At 44.4% G+C, this 21,671-nt stretch overlaps 1 protein-coding gene across 13 annotated transcripts in view; it reads left to right on the top strand.

Annotated features, from left to right (window-relative positions):
• Positions 1-21,671, top strand: part of FOXP1 (forkhead box P1) — a 569,345-nt gene that overhangs the window by 21,307 nt on the left and 526,367 nt on the right. The window contains exon 1 of one of the 13 annotated variants that reach the window (XM_081184125.1): positions 19,200-19,296. The exons of the other annotated variants lie outside the window; for them this stretch is intronic. The gene's annotated coding sequence lies outside the window, so the exon portion shown is untranslated. Of the gene's footprint in view, positions 1-19,199; positions 19,297-21,671 lie in introns of those variants that run through there. 13 annotated transcript variants of the gene reach the window in all.

Below are 21,671 nucleotides of genomic sequence, written 5' to 3'. Positions count from 1 at the left end.
CACCGTATTGGAGACATGGATTCAGATCTCTGCTTGGCTATGTGTTTACTATGTGATTACTTGGACACGCATTTAGGAATCTCTGTCCCAGTTTAAACTCTAATGATGATCATCTATCTCATAGGGTTATTGGTAGGGTGAATAAGTGAAAGTTTTTGTTTAAACACTAGTTGTGATGAGTAATAGGCTAGTAATGATCTTTCTTAAGAATAACATGAAGGCTCTTGAGTGTACTAATTTTTTTTAACATAGGAGTACTGGAGGTAGCATAAGGAAAGTTGCATAATGAGTTGTTCCTTCTCATGCCTACCTGCGTACATTGAGGGCTGTGAAATCTGGACCATAGCCAGGCATGATTGTAGATAACTACACCAAAGGTCCTTTGTAATTACATTGGCTCCCAGTACGTTTCCGAGCACAATTCAAAGTGTTGGTGCTGACCTTTAAAGCCCTAAACGGCCTTGGTCCAGTATATCTGAAGGAGCGTCTCCACCCCCATCGTTCTGCCCGGATGCTGAGGTCCAGCACAGAGGGCCTTCTGGCAGTTCCCTCATTGCGAGAAGCCAAGTTACAGGGAACCAAGCAGAGGGCCTTCTCGGTAGTGGCGCCTTCCCTGTGGATCACCCTCCCACCAGATGTCAAAGAGAACAACTACCAGGCTTTTAGAAGACATCTGAAGGCAGCCCTGTTTCGGGAAGCTTTTAATGTTTGATGTATTATAGTATTTTAATATTCTTTTGGAAGCCGCCCAGAGTGGCTGGGGAAGCTCAGCCAGATGGGCGGGGTATAAATAATAAATTATTATTATTATTATTATTATTATTATTATTATTATTATTATTATTATTAATTATAACCTGTTTGAATGTATGTCATATACCCTACCACTGTTTATGACTTGGCTGTGTACTGATTCCCCTGCATTTCTCCCCTAACTTAAGCTGTTTTGTTTTACTTATTTTCATGTTTTAATCAAATATTTTACACTGTGAACCATCCTGAGATCTTACGATGAAGGGTAGTATATCAATCAATCAATCAATCAATCAATCAATCTTGCTTCTTTACTGTAATTTGCTCCCCTTTCAATTTCTAGAGCACAGTTGGTCCTTACCAGCCAAACACAGAGGGGATGGAAAGGAGGTAGTGTCCTCTCTTACTTGCCTAGTGAATGGAAGACTCATTCCCTCTCACTTCTACGACCACCAATAAGATTGTGTAATTTTTTAATTATTGTTGTTGACTTGGTTGCTTTTCGTATTTACCAATAGCTTCCATTCTTAATTCTAACATTCAGGGGATGGTAGGAACATAAGCAAGAAGAGCCCTGCTGGATCAGACTAAACTAGTCTGCCATTTTGTTCTTGCAGTGGCCAAACAGATAACTAACTGTGAGCAGTCCACAAAGCCAGTCACACTCTCTTGCTTGTTTTCCCCAGAAGCTGGCAATCATGGACAAACTACCTCTGATCCTGGAGGTATATATATAAAGCCATCATGACTAGGAACCGTTCTCCTCTATGAATTTGTCTAATTCCTCTTTAAATCTGCCCCAAGTTTTTGGCCGCCGTGGAACTTTGGTAGGTATACGTAGGAGTTTGAGGACTGGGACCAAAGACCCCGAGGGTTGCTTGATAGGATCCATGGTATTTTGCTATTGAGAATACAAAAGAGTGATTTACAGCATCAGCTGTCAAGGCAATTGTGCATGTACACATAATAAGCAATGAAGCATTGCTGAATTGTTTAGTTGTATGAAGTAGTTATTACTGATTTGTCTCCATAATCACTTATGTCCCAGACTGCCTTCCTCTCTACTTCTTTGCTGAGGAGTAAGCTGTCTTAATCCATTTATAACAGTTCTGCATAATGAAAGTGTTCTGTGGTTTATATCTCCTCCCTCTTCCAGGAAACTACTATCACAATATACTGTTTATATGAATCACTCGTGAAATGAAACTTTGAGGTCTTCCTCTTACTTCCAAATATTGCTACTTTTCCTTGTTTGCATTTTTGAAAAAAACAGAGAATGATATATTTCCCTCGGCTGTGGCCAGTAGGTTGTGTTAGCCTCAGCCACCAAAACTACCTGCAGCAATTTGTTTTACACACATGCACACACACATCATATTAACCCAGGCCCTGTTTCTCTTATAACCGGATCCTCTGACGGCACGCTCAAGACTAGATAAAATAGATTATTTGCCCCTTCACAGCTTCTGGTGAAATGTATTTAATCTCAGAAGTCAGTCTTCTTTTTCTCTTGATAATATTGTTTGTTAGTTTTTCAGAAGCCACTCCAGAAGAGAATCTATACCTTACCCGTATACATATAAGTAACAGTATTAAATTGCTCTTTTTGTGAATATAAGAGAAATTAAGGCCAGAGGTGTTGAAGGGCCTAACTTTTAAAGAATCCATAATTCTTACGTTTTAATAAAATAAACAGTAAATTAAAATAAGATATACTTGCATCTTCAGTGGCAGTATAGTATGGAATGACTGAAAAGAAGTATGGAATGACTAAAAAAGAAATTTTCCTATTTTCAGGCCCGTCAAACACATGGAATTCACATTTCCCCTAAAGCTAATCAGAAAGTTCCACGTATCTGTTTATCTTGAACTGTAGTTGTTTGTTCCAGAAAAAAACTTTTGTTAGTTGATTCTGCTGACCAAGATACCCAGGAGAGTGCTTTCTTCTGTATTGATCTGGCCGAATGCTAAAGTTGTCTGATGAGGCAATTTTTGTGCTGCAACCTGTGAAGAGTTTTCTGGTGGCAACCAGGGGCAGGGCCTTTTCAGTCGTGGTGTCTTCTCTTTGAAATCACTTCCACTCTGAGTTAAGGCAGTTGTCAATGCATTTTGGCATCTGCTAAAAACTTACTTTCTTTGATCTTTGCTTGATGTTGATACTAGCTGTAATGAGTATGGATTGCTCGTGCGTAAGTTACTGCCACTCCTGGCTGTGTTGCCTTGTTAAACCTTTCTGTCTGGACAGCCCTTCACTTTGTGGCTGCCTCAGTCACTAGCAGAATCCGTCAATGGGCGTTTCTTAAACCTTTTCCAACATAAAAGTTGTTTGACGCCAAGTCTCCTACTCTCCGTGTGCGGAAGTCTTCTGCGCAGGGAGGGCGTGGGTAGCGGAGGACCTGTGCTCTCCCTGCTGGTGTCCGGTGAAGAGTCCTGGAGCCCTCTCTCCGATTCCCCCATCTGCCCCCCTTTATCCCTGGTGTTGCGCTGATTTGCTTCCCCATCTGCTGAGCTGCTTCTCTCCCTGCTGGGCCCTTCTCCAGCATCATTTGAGAGCCTTCCCTCCGCCTCTAGCTCCGATGTCAGTTCCCTGACATCCACCTCCCCCCCAGGACCCCCTCCACCCCCGGCCCAACCTGTTGACCCAACTTCGTCCCTTTCTTCGGCCGACGATGCGGGGAACCCCCGGAAGTAGCTGTCGCCATCCTCTGAGGATTCAAAACCCGCTTCCCACCTGCTCTGATCCCTTCCCGCGGGGTGGGCCTCCCAGTCTGATTCTTCTTCCTCCGAAGCCTCTTCTCCCTCCCCTTCGGAGGCAGAAAAACCCACAAAATCCTCTTCATCGTCTGTGGTTCCAAATTGCTCCTCCCAGAATCTCGCTAGTGGTTTGGGTTTGTCCGGGAACAGGCGGTGGAATTCCTCCACCAGATACCCGTCAGTGATTGCCTCCGTGGGAACCCACGTGTTTTCCGACGCGGGTTCTCCCTCCCAAGCCACCAAGTACTCCACCTGGTGTCCTCGCCACCTTGAATCAAGTATTTCCGTGGCCAAGTTGTGGTGCTCCCTCTCTTCTACCTGCGGGTGTGTGGTGACTTCTCCCTCTCGCCCCGGGAATCCCCGTCCTTCCCTGTACGGTGAGAGTAGGGACCTATGGAACACCAGGTGTATCTTCATGCTGTCAGGCAATTTGAGCTTGAATGCCACGGGGTTCACCTGCTGTGTTACCTCAAACGGTCCCAGCCGCCTGGGCTGCAACTTCTTGCACCCCCCCTTAAAAGGTAACCCTTGGGTTGACAACCACACCCGATCTCCCACCCGTATGGTCTCCCCTTCCCTACGGCGCTTGTCTGCCTGCCTCTTGTAAATTTCCTTGGCCCGCTCCAAGTTCATCTTAAGTTGCTGGTGCAGGGCTTCCATTTCTTCCATGAACTGCTTTGCCGCCGGTACGCTCCAACCTTCCTCCCCACTCCCCGGGAAGGCCCTGGGGTGACACCCATAATTGGCCATGAACGGGCTCATTCCCGTGGACACATGTTCAGCGTTATTGTACGCAAATTCAGCCAGCGCTAGTTTCTCTACCCAATCGTTCTGCCTCTCGCTGACATAGCAGCGTAGGTATTGCTGGAGTATACTGTTCGCTCTTTCTGCTTGCCCGTTGGTTTCCGGGTGTCTTGCCATTGAGAAGTACACTTCGACCTGCAGCAAGCTCATGAGCTTCCTCCAGAAACGGGAAGTAAATTGTTTCCCGCGGTCTGCCCTTTGGCAGCGGTCGCACCCCCGTGCATATTCCCGTACATCCTCCCTCACCCTGGGCCACCAGAACTGCCTGGTGACGAGCATCATGGTTTTGTGCTGTCCAAAGTGTCCAGCTGTGGGGTTGTCGTGGAGTTGTTAGAGTACCTTCCCCCGTAGGGCCTCCCCCAGTACATACAGCGCCTCCTTATAGTACAGCACCCCTTCCTTCTCCTCAAACCCTCCTTGGGTTTCTCTTCCATTTCGGAGTTCCCAGATTTTAGTTTGTGCGAACACGTCGTTTCTAGTAAGTCCGGCCAGTTCTTGTTTCCCCACCAAGGTTCCCCCACACACCCATTGGTCCTCGGGGATCACGTGTCGTATCTCCAGCGGCCCCTCGCCTTCCATGTACTCCAGCTTCCGGGAGAGAGCATTTGCTCTCATGTTTTCCTCTCCTGGCACGTATCGGATTTTGAAGGAAAACTTAAACTTGGAGAACTCCTGTGCCCATCGAATCTGTCTCTGGTTGAGCACTCGTGCGGTCCTCCAGTATTCCAAGTTCTTGTGATCAGTACAAACCTGGATCTTGTGCTGCGCCCCTATTAGTAGATGTCGCCACCAACGAAACGCCGCATAGATCGCAAGCAGTTTGCGGTCATACACAGTATAGTTTTGCTCCGACTTGCTTAGTTTTCTCGAGAAAAAGGCACACGGTTTCCATTCCTGCTTGCTTCTCCCTGGCTGCAAAAGAACCGCCCCAATGGCTCTGTCGGACGCGTCGGTCTCTAGCCTCATGGGTTTCTCCAGATCCACGTGCAGGAGCTGCTCTTCCAATGCGAACGCCTTCTTCAGTCTTTCAAAGGATTGCTGGGCCCCCTCTGTCCAGACGAACTTCCTTTTGCTACTGAGACAATCTGTGATGGGCGCTGTCAAGTGGGCGAAGTTCTTGATGAACTTCCTGTAGAAGTTGCTGAACCCTAGGAACCTTTGCACGTCCTTCCGGGTTTTGGGGGCCTTCCATTCCAGCACTGCCTGCACCTTGCTTGGGTCCATCGCTAGGCCTTTGTCTGACAACATGTACCCCAGAAACTCGACTTCTTTGGCGTGAAACTGGCATTTTTCCAGCTTGACCCACAACTGGTGCTTCTGCAGTCGCTTTAGCACTTCCCTGACATCTCTGACATGTTGCTCCTCATTGTCCGAATAAATTAAGACGTCGTCCAAGAAGGCTACGCAGTTCTTGTACAGCAGAGACCCCAACACGTGGTACATGAAAGCTTGAAAACAGGCGGAGCCCGACTGTAATCCAAAAGGCATAACTAGGTACTCAAAGGCCCCCAGGGGTGTGAACATTGTGGTCTTCCATTCGTCCCCCTCCCTCATCCTAATCAAATTGTATGCTCCCCTGAGATCAAGCTTGGTAAAAAATTTCCCTTTCCTCACCCGTGTTAAAATGTCGTCAATCCTGGGCATTGGGAAGGTCACGGGTTCTGACACCAAATTGACGGCCCTATAGTCCACAACGAGCCTTGGTTGATTTGTGTCTTTTTTGTCCACAAAGAACACCGGACTGCCCCCCACCGCTTTTGATTCTCTTCTGAAGCCTCTTTTCAGGTTCTTGTCAATAAATTCCCGCAACTCCTTCATCTCCCTGTCCTACATGGCATACAGTTTACCCACTGGTAGCTGCGCCTCTGGGAGCAAGTTGATTTGGCAGTCAAAGGGCCTATGGGGGGGTAGTCTATCCGCCTCCTTCTCGCTGAAGACCTCCTGCAGGTCAGCATATTGTGGTGGCACCTCCCCTTTCGGCTCCACAGCTATCCCAGCCACCCTGGCCACTGTCATTCTTGGGGCTTCCCCCCCTAGACAGTGTTCCAAGCAGTAAGCGGACCCAAAGGTGACCGTTCTCTGATGCTATGCCACCACTGGGTCATGCTGTGCTAGCCAGCTCATCCCTAATATTATTGGGGGCCCTGCCAGTGAGGCTACGTGAAAGGCGATAGTCTCCATGTGCCTGGAAACCCTCATTCTCATTGGTGGGGTCTGGTGCGTCACTTCCCCTCCCAGAAGTTCCCTGCCATCAATGGTGGTTACTTGCAAGGGGAAATCCAGGGGCAGCAGGTGGAGCTGGTGCTCTAGCGCAAAGTCCTTGCTGAAGAAATTGCAGGAACTGCCTGAATCCAACAGCCCTTTCACCTTGACTGGGTGCCCATTTGAGAGTTCTAGCACCACTTCTATGGCTATAGCTGCCCTGGGGGGGTCTGGTTGGGGCACTTCTATTGGTTGCTGGCCTGGCTGCTGTGCCCGCTGAGTGGCAGCCAAGCATTGGCGTTTCTCTGCTCCTGCTCCTTTTCCACCTCCTCCTCACCTCCTGCAGCTCCCACCATCCCTTGCCAGGCCTTTTTTTGAGGGCAGACCCTGGCAAAATGTCCTGGCCGCTGGCAGAGGAAACATTTCTTGGTGGTTTTCCAATCTTTTCCCTCCCTCTTGCGACCTTCACTGGAGTTTGAAACCTCCCCCGCGCGCGCCCCATCTATTTCCATTGGCTCCGCCGGCGGGGAGGGCTGCCTTGGTATTTCAGGCATGTGGTAGTCATGGTAACGTTCCCCTCTCCCTTCCCGCTTCTCCTGGGCCCGCGCTTCCTGTCTTACACCAATCGCAAGCACAGCCTTGGTCAGCTGATCCATCGACTGCGGGCGGGGTGCGCAGGAAAGCTCGTCCTTCACCATTGGGGACAACCCCTCCTCGAACAACATTTGAATGGGTTCAGAGTCCAATTCCCACCCTAGCCGGTGGACATGGCAAAGCGTGACCAGTAGTCTCTAACTGACTGGTTCCCCTGTTTACAGTTCATCAGTTCCCGCCGAGTCACACTTTGCTGTACATCACTGGAATACATCGCATCCATCGCCTGGAAGAATTTCCTCAGGTCTTTCAAGGCGGCATTCTGCGTTGCCATTAGGGGCCTGATCCATTCCCTGGCCCCATCTTGCAGATGTCCTACAATGTAGGCCACCCGTTCCCCATCGTCTGCAAAATCATTATGCTGCAGTTCCAAAGCGTACTCTATTTCCGTTCGGAACGCGCTGTAGTCCTGGGGCTTCCCCCCAAATTTGTGCACCAGTCCCGGTACCTTCCTTGCTACGGGGGTGGGTCTGACCTGTGCATCGTGAGCCCGCCTTTCCTCCAGCCGCGCCGTCAGAAGAGCCACATGCTGTTCCAAATCTCAGTTCCTCTCCACCAGATTTTGCACTCCAGCTGCTCCCTCCGTGGCGCCAGTTTCTCCAGTTTGGCTCATGATGCTGCCTGCCTGCCGCTGCGCACAAGCAACGTCAAGGACTGACGGATTGCTGTAATGAGTATGGGTTGCTCGTGCATAAGTTTCCGCCACTCCTGGCTGTGTTGCCTTGTTAAACCTTTCTGTCTGGACAGCCCTTCACTTCGTGGCTGCCTCAGTCGCTAGCAGAATCTGTCAGTGGCGTTTGTTATACCTTTTCCAACATAAAAGTTGTTTGACGCCAAGTGTCCTCCTACTCTCCCTGCGCGGAGCCCTCTCTCCGATTCCCCCATCAGCCCCTCTATATCCCTGGTGTTGCGCTGATTTGCTTCCCCATCTGTTGAGCTTCCCTCCACCTCTAGCTCCGATGTCAGTTCCCTGACACTAGCTGACTGTAATAATATGATGCATCTGTTTTGGCCTAATATTGGGTATTGTTTTATTTATTCTGTCAGTAAGTTTTAATGCAATTTTAATGTAATTTTGTGCAGCAGCACCATGTGATGTTTAAATGAAAGGTGATCTACAAATAGCTTTAACAAGGAAAAAAAACAACTAATCTGTATAAATGGACCCTCAAAAGTGTCAGAAATTGTTGCCCTGATGCTAAATGTGGAGATTATATCTGTGGCCCTCTGCGATAAGGTTGGCCTGTTGCACCAAAAACAACAACAAAAATGAAGCACCTAAACAACTGGTGAATTTATTATGGCATAGGCATTTGGAGTACTTCAAGTCTGATGTTTCTAAACCATCTTCATGTGTATGTAAAAAGCATAATTTATCCCAAGGTCACCAAGGAACGGATGATAGTCATAAGATCTCTATATTCCAACATTTGGTGTAGCCAGCACCAACCGTGGCTGTTAGAAGGTGTTCCAGTCTACCTATGGCATGGTGTAAAAGCAAGTTTGGACCCAGAAGTACCCCAAGCTACAAATTTGCTCTTTCAAGAAGAATGAAATCCCTTTCCCTTCAAGGCAGTCCTCCGCAGTTATCTGTCTTGTCTGGAAGGAGTTTATTCACCCACAGAGCCATCATAATCCAAATGTAAGTTCCAGAAAGAAGGGGTAGTCAACCTTTTTATATCTACCCCCCACTAATGCCTCTTTCTTGATGGTGAAATTTCCTTACCGGCCACCGGTGCTCGATGGAAGGAGGATTCAGCTGGTGCCGTAGAACCCCCTACCGCCCACCTAGAATCCTGAAACGCCCACTAGTGGGCAGTAGGGACCAGGTTGACAACCCCTGGCATAGGCTTTCATGGACTACGGTGCACTTTATCAGGTGCACAAAGTGTTACACTCAACAGGCATATATAGATATAAGTAGAGAGGAAGGAGAGGAAGAATTGAGCACTAAAGTTAGTTGAAGGAAATGCAATAAATGTATTCTGTGACAGTTGCATTAAAGCTTAAATGTATACATTTGTGTGGTAACACACAAATAGATCATCGGATTATCATCAATTACTGCCATTGTGAATGGCCACTATTCTTATTTTGCATACATTTAAAGCTGCAATGCAATTGTCACAGACTGTATTTTTTTTGCATTTCGTTTCCGTCTGGCCTCACCGTTTACATTTTCCTCTCTACATTCGTATACCTGCCAACCAAGGATGCATCTGATGAAGCACTCTAGTCCTCTACTGGCTGTTGATGCTAGATGATTTTGCTTCTTTGAATGACATGCACAGTTGCTAATGCAGTATGCACTTCCTTTTAAAGTCAAAGTCTCGATTTCATTTCATTCTTTCACTGAATTTGAAATTGGTGCAGGTGCATAGGAACAGAAGGTGAACTCCAGAAGCCCTGAGGGGACGTCATTCAGATTGTGCCAGGCAGGTACAGTAATACCAGCGCTATCACCTCAATGCTAATCTGGCACCCTGGGTGTTTTTACTTATGTCATAGGGATTAGAAGAGATGGATGTCATGGGTGTCACTTTGGCACAGATCTTAAACCATTTTTGAGAAAATAGTTAATGTCTGAAGCTTATATTTCTCCACATGTAGGGCAGAACAGGATTGGAGACTTAGCTCCCAGACTAACTCTCTGCCTAGTGTGCTAGTTGTCGACACACAGTTTTCATGTGTGAGAGACTACAAAACTCACACGCTGCATTTTGAAATGGTACAGTCAAGTCCAGGAAGGCTTCGAAGTTTAGAAAAAGGTGAGGGAACAAGATAGATGTTAATTTTGCATGGTGTGGAGCAAGTACACCTGTTCTTTCATAATAGTAGAACTAAAGGTAAAGGGACCCCTGACCATTAGGTCCAGTCGTGACCGACTCTGGGGTTGCGGCGCTCATCTTGCTTTATTGGCCGAGGGAGCCGGCGTACAGCTTCCGGGTCATGTGGCCACCATGACTAAGCCACTTCTGGCGAACCAGAGTAGCGCACGGAAATGGCGTTTACCTTCCCGCCAGAGCAGTGCCTATTTCTCTACTTGCACTTTGACGTGCTTTCGAACTGCTAGGTTGGCAGGAGCAGGGACCGAGCAACAGGAGCTCACCCTGTCGCGGGGATTCGTACCGCTGACCTTCTGATCGGCAAGTCCTAGGCTCTGTGGTTTAACCCACAGTGCCACCCGCGTCCCAATAGTAGAACTAGGGATACCTAATTATAGATTTAGGATAGAAAAGGACGGTACTTCTTCACACAGCACTTAGTTAATATATGATATATGAAACTGACTCCTACAGGAGGCAGTGATGGCCACCGACTTGGATGGCCTTCAAAGAGATAAATTCATGGAGGAGAAAGCTATCAGTGGTTACCAGTCATGATGGTTATGCTCTGCCCATGACTGGAGGCAATATGCTTTTGAATACAGTACCTGTTGCCAGGAATCGCAGGAGGACGGTGTGCTATTGTGCTCAGGTCCCGCTTACAGGTTTCCCACAAGCATGTGGTTGACTACTAATTAGAAGATGCTGGACTAGATAGGTCATTGTCTTGAATCCAACAGGCCCTTCTTAAGATCTTGTGAAGCTGACTGTTAGGCAGTTCAGGACTGGCAAAAGGAAGGACTTATTCGCACGGCATGTAATTGAAATATGAAATTTGCTGCCACAAAATGTGATGACCAATGACTTAAATGGCTTTAAAGGGGGATCAGGCACGTTCATGGAAGATAAGGTTATCAGCGGCTGCTAGTCATGATAGTTACATGATGGCTCCGGGATCAGAGGTAGTGTGCCTCTTCATACCTATTCCTGTAGATGACTATGGACCTCATGTCCTGTATGTGGGCATTCCACAGGTATCTGTTTGGCCACTGTGCGAAAGACCATATTGGAACACACAGGCCTTTGGTCTGATCTTAAGAAGACACCTGCTATTTTAGCTTCCTGAAAATACAGCTCTGGGGTGCTTGAACTTGAGGAACTATGATTTATTTAAACCAGGGTTTCCAAAATTAGATGTCCAGCTGTTTTTGGATTACAATTTCCATCATCCCTGACCACTGGTCCTGCTAGCTAGGGATGATGGGAGTTGTAGTCCAAAAACATCTGGAGACCCAAGTTTCGGAAACCCTGATTTAAATCATGGTTTGTGGTAACAAGCCAGAAACAAACTGTTTTCAGATCCTGGCTTGTGCTAAAAAAACAAAAAAACAAAACAGCCTTTAACAGTGATAACAGTTCAGATGTCTCAGTGTACCGTTGCTACTTTAAAAATGATAGGGTGAATGATGAGAGGGAAGGAAGAGTACATAAGCCCACGGCTCACCATATACCATTCTAAAAGCGAGAAACCATGGTTTCCTGTTACATCTAAATCAAGCCTGTGTGCCTTCTGCTATTGATATTGCTATGAAATATTACCCCCACACACACCTGTGGGCAAGAAGCCCCTGGTTCTCTTCCAAACACCCATACATTTGTAAATTCTGTAAATTGCCATGGACCTTGTTCTCCCTCTTTCAGCTTAAATCTGTGATCTTGAACTGTGTTGCTTCTGTTTTTGGTGCGGTGCCTAATACTCTGGTTGTGCTAAATGAATGCAAAACTGAGATAGTAGTCATCGTTCTTGCCATTATGCAAAGTTGTAATAGCAGTAACTTGCCATGTGTTCACGCAGGATTAAAGGATTCCCCCCTCATCCTGCTTTGATCATATGGGTAGGGCAGACAGGTGCCTATGCAAGCAACTACATTCCCAACTCTTTACCAGCATACAGGTCCATGCATGCATGCTACCTCCTACTTTGGTAGCAGATTTGTTTTTGATTACAGTAACACACTATTTTTAGCTACAAATTAATTAATTTTTTTAAAAAGTGCACTGCTTTTGGGTAATGCCCATTTACAGTAAATTTTTCTTCTGCGTTTGGGTTGTTCAGTTGCGTTGCTGTTGTTGTGTATAATTTCATTCCATAACTAAAAAAGTAAACAGCTACTGCCTCAATTCAGTCTGCCCTGTTTATATGATGACTTTATCCACAGTCAAGTTCAACCATTTCTGCAAAAGAGAGCTAAAGGGCATTCGACATCTTGGAGCCGTTTAGAATTTTCATGGATTGGGCACTGATGGATTCTTCCATGGCCTTGTCTATTTACTTAATTATAAAAGGGTAGCTGTGGTCCCTTCTTAGATGGAGTGCCTAAAGGAGGGCACTAAAACTTTGTTTTTAAAGGGTGGGGAGGTACTTGAGGTAGAAGGTTCTGGAATGGAGATTCTGTCTGTTTATCCAGTCTCAGGGGTATCCTGGGATAATGGAGAACAGGAATGTCACTCACCTTAATGAAACTGGCCTAGTTTATCGTTTGCAGGGATTGTGTGAATGTGCAGGCTTCTGGTGTGAAGTCTGCAGTCACTTCACTCTTCCCTAGTCTTTTTAACTCCCATGCTTAGCATGCCATCTGAACCCGGACTCATGGCTAAGCTCCCTCCTCGATAACCACCAGCTTGTAACCAAGAAAAATCTTGAGTATAGCTTGTGGTTAGTTATGTAAACAGCCATTGTTTTTTTTCACCCAGGAGTGACATCAACTCTCAACATGAGAATGAGTGGTAGCCTTTTTCTTGTGGAATGCTCTCCAGAGGGTGGCATACCTAGTGCCATCTTCTATTTTTATGTGTCAGGCAAAGGCTTTCCTCTCTATCCAGGCTTTTGGCCCTTAATTTGAATGGCATTTCAAGCATTTGTGGATTTCTTTCATGGGTTGGAATCTGTGAAACCAATCTTTTATCTCTATAAGTGGGTTTTTTAGGCTTTTATTGGTTGTATTTTTAAAAATTTGTTTTAATGTAAATCACTTTTGTGAGGAAGGTAGTTAGGGAAGAAGAAGAAGAAGAAGAAGAAGAAGAAGAAGAAGAAGAAGAAGAAGAAATATTTGAGAATTCATTTGTTAGACTATGAAATTGTTTGTGATAAGAATATATTATTTTGCAGTGCAAATTTATAATGTCTTCTCACAAGTAAGCCCCATAGTGGCTTTAATTCTGATGGAGGACTATATAGCTTTGTATATTTTTGATCATTTGGGAATTAGAAGTTTTAGCCTTTCTGTCTTTCCTGACTGGGATGATTATTCTTTTTCAAAGCAATTCAAATGAGTCCACATTTGCTTCATGTCTGACACGTTTTGCAAATCTGGTGTGACACTGAACCAAACTTTTCTAACTTTCTCTTGATTTGTCATTTGACTTGCAGTTTTCCAGAATTTACTCAGATAAATTCCAGAGTACTAGCACCTTGGTAGAGATGGAGCTCCAGCTATCTTGAGGGAAATGCAGTGGTTACCTTTAATTATATCAACAAGGACTGTGAAATATATTGGTTTTCCACAGACTTCAGTGGAAAATTTATCTTCGAATTCTTCCTGTATAAGCACTGCAGCACCAAACCTCTGCACGGAAACACTGTGCAATTTACATAATTTCTTTAAAAGAAACCTGATGTGTTTTTCCCTTTAGAAGAAAAGGGCTTTTGAATAGAATCTTAATTGTTCCATTTGTTCAAGGTTCCCCCTCCCCCTCTTTTATTTAATCCATTTTGAGGGCTTATTTCAAGAGCTTCAAGACAAAGGTAGAAAAACAGTTAAACAAGATACAGACCTTCTCGTAGCCTCAAATTGCACCCAGAGTAAATGGATGTCCAACCTCAGTCCCCTTCACTTCACCTCCAAGTAATTGCAACTACAGTACAAAGAGCCAAATTGTTTAAGTTTCCAACTGGGTTGGCTTTGCATGTTTTGAAGTTCCATCTGCACTTACGTTTTATTAATGTTACTTGATACAAATTCAACCTACCAATTTCAGGCACTGAGCCTCTACTTTCTTGCCCAATCAAACCTGCTAGATCATTCTCCCATCTCCCCAATATGTAGATCACCTTTCCCTAGACAGTTCATTAAGAACTAGCCATAGCAAGAATACCAGTGCTTTTTAATTTTCCGTATGAAAGCATATTGGTGTTGCCTCCAAAAATTGAAGCTATCCAGTCTTTCCTGAATTCGCAGAAAATGTGAAGCAATTCAGGGGCTCCTTAAAAATGTATGTGTTAAAAGTTGGTTCTTTGTCTTGCTTGCAAGTCTTCTTTTGCCAGCTCAAAGTTGGAGCTGCTCTAGAAATGTTCCGTGTGGAAATGAAAGAGGAAGACAAACCTATTTCCATCACGAAAGAGGTTGGCTGGAAGGCCAGACTTTTCAAATTCCAGAGGGAACAAGTATGACTGCAGGAGCAGAGGGATCTTCCAAACTGTTGACTGCACCTTGCATCTGATAAAGATGGAAACAGGCACCAAGCATGATGCCATACATCCTCTTCAGGACTGGGAAATCTCATCAGCACTAATTATTATTATTATTATTATTATTATTATTATTATTATTATTATACCCCACCCATCTAGCTGGGTTTCCCCAGCCACTCTGGGCAGCTTCCAACAAAATATTAAAATACAATAGTCCGTCAAACATTAAAAGCTTTGCTAAACGGCTGCCTTCAGATGTCTTCTGAAAGTCTGGTAGTTGTTTTCTCTTTGACATCTGGTGGGAGGGCGTTCCACAGGGCGGGTGCCACTACCAAGAAGGCCCTTTGCTTGGTTCCCTGTAACTTGGCTTCTCGCAGCGAGGGAACCGCCAGAAGGCCCTCGGTGCTGGACCTCAGTGTCCTGCATATGGCCAAAATCCTGCACAGATGCCTCAGTGTTTATAAGGCAATTTCAATCCTACTGTGGCAACCGCAAGGTGTTTGTTTCATTGGGTAACCCGCCTCTGTTCTCAGTTGCATGCTATTGTTAGTTCTACACCTATTTTGTTTGCCTGTTTTGCAGTTAGAAACATAAACTACCTTAAACCTTATTTATTCATCTAACCCAAGGGTTGTCAACCTGGTCCCTACGGCCCACTAGTGGGCGTTTCAGGATTCTAGGTGGGCGGTAGGAGGTTCTGCGGCACAAGCTGAATCCTCCTTCCATCGAGCACTGGTGGGAGGTAAGGAAATTTTACCATCAAGAAAGATGCATTAGTGGGCGGTAGGTATAAAAAGGTTGACTACCCCTGATCTAACCCAATGCTCCTGTACTCTGAGTCACAGTGCCAGCACCCTGTTCTCCCAGTGGCCAGCCAGATTGCCTGTGGGAAGCATGCGAGCAGGACTTGATCACAAGAGCCCTCTCCCTTACTGTGGCTTCCAGCAGCTAGTATTCGGAAACATACTGCAGAGCTTCTCTTCAGGAAGGTTTCCCAGGAGCCACCTTGAAATAAGTGTTCATTAAAAAGCAATTATTTGGGCCTCATTCATCTTGGCAATTTTACACCAGTAACTGATTCAGCATTTTTGGACAAGGTAGAACTCCAAAGTATGACAGGCGTTTCTTTACAGTGGCTCCGGGAACATAGCTCCAGAATGTAGTGTTGGGGAGACTATTCTTCCTTTTGGTGGGAGTAAGTTTCAAAGTGTCTCAGATACCGCTTTTTAATATTTACAAAGAATTTCTAGTAAAGTCAGTTGAAGTCATGGAGTGCACTGTCACCAGTATGAAAATGGCAGCCACCCCTGTTTTCCTTCTTTTGTTAAGGTATGAACCTTACATTCTGGAACTTACATGTGGATTATGACTCTGTGGGTAAATAGACTCCTTCCAAACAAGACAGATATGTTAATTTTGGAGGACTGCCTTGAAGGGAGAGGACTTCATTCTTCAAATTTGTAGCTTAGGGTACTTCTAGATCCAAACTTGCTTTTACACCATGCCATAGGTAGACTGAAACACCTTCTACCAGCCATGGTTGGTGCTGGCTTCACCAAATGTTGGAATAGAAGAAGAAGAAGAGTTTGGATTTGATATCCCGCCTTTCACTCTCCTTCAGGAGCCTCAAAGCGGCTAACAATCTCCTTTCCCTTCCTCCCCCACAACAAACACTCTGTGAGGTGAGTGGGGCTGAGAGACTTCACAGAAGTGTGACTGGCCCAAGGTCACCCAGCAGCTGCATGTGGAGGAGCGGAGACGCGAACCCGGTTACCCAGATTACGTGACTACCGCTCTTAACCACTACACCACACTGGCTCTCAATATAGAGATCTTATGACTATCATCCATTCTTTGGTGACCTTGAGATAAATTATGCTTTTTACATACACATAAAGATAGTTTAGAAACATCAGACTTGAAGTACTCCAAATGCTGTGGCACCATAGATTTATATAAAGATACGTTATTTGCAGTTTTATTTTTGATCCTACTGCAAATGAAATGATATCTCACATGAAATAACCTCTTTTTGTAACTGCCACAGACAGGAGAGACATTTTCCTTCAGCTGTCAACCATGACTCCAAGATCTCTTTCCTGATTGACCACAATCGTTTCTGACCTCCTTCATGTATATGTGTAGTTGGTATTTTTTCCCCTCCAAATGTGCCTCATTTTATACTTTTTACATTTGACCTCATTTGCCATGCTCATTCACCTAGTTTGGAGAGATTCTTTTAGGACTCCTTAAAATTCTTTTTTGTTTTTACCATCTTGAATATTTGGTATCGTGAGAAAACTTGGCCAGTTCACTCCAGACTCAGTTCATTTATGAAGAAGTGTAAAAAGCAGTGGTTCCAAAACAGATCTTCTTAGGACCCCACTTCTTGCATCCCTCCAATGTTGTCATGCAAAGGGCGGATCTTGGCAAAGGGAGGAACTGGTTCTGCTACATGCAAAGTAGGCTATTATCTTTAACCTTTCATTATGGGATTGCTTATTTAGAATTGTGCAATATCCACAGCAAGGTCATACCCAGTTTTCCTCGATCAGGAACTGAGGCTGAGAGAAAGTAACTTTCCATGGACTACATCCATCTGAGTTGCACCCTATTTACGAGAGTGCCTACGTTTCAGGTGCGTTGCTTGGAGGAGCCTACTCTAAATCAATAGAATCATAGAATCGTAGAGTTGGAAGGGACCACAAGGGCAACTAGTCCAAGCCCTTGCAATGCAGGAATCTTTTGCCCAAATGGAGTTTGAACCCATGACCGTGAGAATAAGAATCTCAAGCTCTACCAAATGTAGAAAGGGAAGAAATAGAAACAATCCACTGTATTTTATTCTATTCACTTTGCGATTTTATTACAGAGGCTATACAAGTCAGCTGGAAGGATTAGAGGCATACCTGTTGGGCATTTAAGCTCTATGCAAATGTTAGCATATTATGGAGGAACAGGGATTGTGTGCATGCCAGCCCCTCCGATCTCTACCCTTCTAGCACAGATGATGTTTGCCCATTTCACTTCTCATTTGCATAGGGCCTATATGCATGAACTGAATCCTCACCACTGGAGAAGGCAAGTTGTGTGATTTGTGTTTGTTCACAAAGGCTTTTTTTGCAAGGATGATGGCCAACCTATGGGTGCTAGAATAGACAGATGGACTGGCACAGCCAGCTCATTCTCAGTAACTCCCCTCTCAGAATACTAGTGCAGCCTGAGGCTTTTGCTTTCTAGGAATGTTAGTTCTTTTCTGTTTATTAGTCCTTTTTAAATGTTGGGTTGTCAAAATTGGTTGAAGGTAGCATCTTTTATCCCCCTTTTCTTTAAATGTGGGTCAACAATCTCTTGAACTTCCTAAATAAGTAAAAAAATATAACAGGAGGGTAATTACTGATAGGGATGCTACTCTGTGACAGTGGTGCTAAGTGCAATGACCTTGCATACAGTGCATACAATTAAAAATGCTACGATACTTTGGTGACCTGAATGTTAAACAATTTCTAAGCAGTGCAAATGCCTGGGGTGATCCATATTCTCTTAAGGATAATTTGGTCAAGTTATGGAAGGTCTCGGGTTTTCTCCCCACAGAAACTCTTGAGGATATTAAGCTTCTACTCAATTAGAGCAGTCCAGAATGCGCTGTGATTATTGAAACAAATAACAGGTATACCTAAAAGTGTTTAATAGCTGAGAATTGCTACCAAATATCACAATTTGTTCCCAAGTTATTTCTGTCTCTTTGTTTTATTTAGGCAGACTTCTTTTCTTGAACTTGGCACTTGGTCCCGCAAACTGGACCTTCTTCTTTGCTTTTCCTTTTAATTTTTTTTTTATCTTCCTGTTTGTTGCTACCACATCTTCTGCATCCTTTGCTTTGTTTTTAAGGGAATACAACTTACCTTGATTATTTATGTTTCTAGCTAAGCATATTGTTGATCGTAAAGATATTTACTTTGTTCTTCCTGTTTTACTCCCAGGTTCTCTGCTTTGATTTAAAATATGATCTGTAAAATAAGATCTGTGTACGGTCTTCTAAGAGTTTAAATCACCTCACTTCTGCTATCACCAATCACCAATCAATACAGTAAATAATTTATGTAGCAATATGCAAGATTGGCCTGTGCTTGTCATCCCCACATTAGGGGTGTGCGGTTGCTGAAAGCTGTGAGGTTGCCTCACCCCAACCAAGGAATGTATGTCTGAGTTGCAAACCAACCACGATGGAAAGTCAGAATTCATTTTTGACTTTCCAATTGTAGTCAGTTTGAGTGAAGCAAACCAATGCTTCTTGATTTGGATGTAACTCTAAGCTAAGGTACGGTGTTTGTTGTTCCCAGACAAGTTAGGGGAGGAGGAAAGTAGGAGTCATCTCCACATTCATGGTAAACCCATTAATTATGGTTTACCATGACCTGCAAACTGGTTCATTGTTCCCTTGATCAATTGCTGCTTTCAGATTATTATTTTTTTTAAACTTCAAAGGAGCTCTTTGTCATGTGATCTCCAGCCGTCACATAATGAATTTGATAACATCATAATGTGATCGGCTACATGGAGACATTGCTGTTGGTAAATGGAACCCACGCTTCAAAGGAGGTGAGAGAGGAAATGCTTCCTCAGTAAAACCAGTGTGACCAGTTGCCACGGAATATGTGTGAGGGTGTGTTTTTGGATGCCTATCCCGTTGGAAGTAAAGCATTGTTCTCATATCTGTATTCTGATGTGGACACGAATGCACACCATTGTTCTGCAGACTTGGTTGCCTCAGTGAGCTCTCCTCTCTTCCTACAATAGACATCCATTCATGAATAGCTGGGTGCCTTTTTGGTAAACTTTTTAATTATTTTTTAAAATCATTTAAAAAGGGATGCATTTTGCGGGGCAGAAAATGTTCATGAAATGTACAGTCTATTTTGCCTCGGCATTATTAGTTTTACATGGAGCAGTGAATGAGATATTGCCTGTGAACATTTCGACTCTTTCAGGACACTCTCATTGTGAATGTGTGAGCTTGAAGAAAAAAAAGGGGTGGTGTGAGATAACAGCCATTTTTCACCCCCTCACCCTTTACACCCATTATCTGATTCTTTTCAGCTAACCCAGCATCTGGAGTGCAAGCTGGTGACTGCCACAGTATGTCTGAGAGATGGGCTAAATGCATTGCAATTTGATTCTGCCCCAAGGATCTTGGATGTTGTCATGCATTTGTCAATTCTGGGAGTGAGTTACTAATGAACTCAAGTTTCCCCACTTACTATCTCTTGTCTTAAATTATTTCTGCGCTTCAGAATCCCGTTTCTGACATTCTTTCAAAATGCAATAAGAACAGTCAAAAATGCTGTAGTCTGCAGACTCTGACCCCTGCTCTGTAGTTTTTGCTTCTCTTAGCTATTAATCTAGCTGAAATTGCTGCTTTTGACTGTATTCTCATTTTATAATGCAAACACTTGTTATCTTTGCCATACAACAGTGTAAAGATACCCAGCATGGGTCTTTGCTCAGCCTCCAAAGAAGATTATTGCTGAGATATCTGTGTGCCTGCCTGCTTATAGTTCTGAGAAAGCTTGAGGGAAAGAATTGATTACTATTGGTAACTTAATTTACCGCAAACTACAGAGACACAAAGAGAAAGCTACTTCAAAAGCTTTTGGTTTTTACAAAAGGATATGCTCTAACTGTATTTCAGCAGTGTAGGATTTCAGCCACTTTCTTTAATATGGATTTGTGCGAAAGTAGTTGTGTTAAGACAGAAGGAAATGATAAGAATCTGAGGATTAAGATGTCAGATGAGAAGGGCAGTTGAGTGGCATGAAGCTGAGCAATGTTCAACTCTAACAAGCTTTCTTATAAACAGACCCCGGTTCCTCACCTAATTGCAGGTTGTCAGTGCTCGAGATGTTCAGCTAACTGGGTTGGTTAGCTTAAAAAAAAAGTTCTTGGTTCTCTAACCATTGTTAATAGTTCCAATTTATTTTTAGATCGACGTTCTAACATTCCCTCTCCCTCCCTTTTAGCACACAATCCATTCTATGGGCTGCTTTTTCAAATTTCTTGCTTAATTTTAATGGAAATGTTGCAAGCTGACATTCCTGCAGCATGCGTTACTCGATTTGGCTGACAATATTGGCAAAAGGAATAACCGAATTATTATTCAGTCATGGGTTTTTAACAGCCGCGAAGCAAGTGGATGTTAACTAAATGATGCAGTTTATTCCTTTCGTTCTTGCTGCCAGCTTGCCTATTGCAGAGAGACTGCCAGCTTTAAGTAAAGTGGTACCCAGATGGCAGTCGCATGACGCCCACTTGGTTACAGAACCTAAGCAGGGAATAACTCGGCAGCCAGAACAAGCTGTGGGTCAATTGAGGGGGAATGCCTGTTGCTTCACAGTTTTTGCATATGTAAATCTGTTAATGTTATGTCAGTGTTGTGCGGTCTAAACACAAGCGTTGCCTTTCTCTGGGGCCCAGATGAACTTGGACGGCAGCCCAGTTAATGAGGATCTAAGAGAGTAGCTTTTGAGAAGGCTGCTGCAGCCTGCTTCCTCAGTGTGAACTCATTGCTTCCTGGACGCACTCGTTTTCTCCTTAGCTGAAGTTTTTGCATGTAGGAAGTTCCCCTTGATAGGCTGACTCCATAATAGGATACGCAGACTTAAGATTTTATAAGGCTGGGCAAAGAGATTGTAGGAGTGTGCGCCGTGCATCTATTTTTAGTTCCCCAGCACTGAAGACAATTCATTTGGCCCGGGCTGCGTCTGCTTCTCTCACACTTTCTCTGTCTGACACACTTCTGCACTCTTTTCATCAACTACAGATGTGGCACACAGCCGTCTCAGAAAAGTCATGAACTGTGTCGTCTGCGCAGTTTTAACAGCCAACATCTGTTGCAGCAGCCTGATGGAAGCGGCATGGAAACAATTTTAAGGGAAAGCTCTAAAGTGTTTTAACTTTTGTCTATCGTTCTTGCCTTTGGAGATAATTATTTGCAAATAATTGCATCAGTAGATAGGCTATAAAAATCAGATTACAAATCCATTTGCCCATTAACAATTGAGGTGGGGCGGGGTGGGGCGAGATATTTAAAAAGTTTTACTGTTGTTGTTGTTGTTTAGGATTGGTAGCTCTTAGAAATCCGCTAAGAAGAAAGGAAAGCAAGGTTTCTCCTCAAATATCTGTAAGAGGCAGGAGCCATAAACTGTGGT

The sequence above is a fragment of the Podarcis bocagei genome (assembly GCF_964188305.1).
Source record: "Podarcis bocagei genome assembly, chromosome: 2".
Lineage (NCBI taxonomy): Eukaryota > Metazoa > Chordata > Lepidosauria > Squamata > Lacertidae > Podarcis > Podarcis bocagei.
The sequence above is the reverse complement of the archived record's forward strand: the minus strand, read 5'-3'. Positions and strand labels throughout refer to the sequence as shown.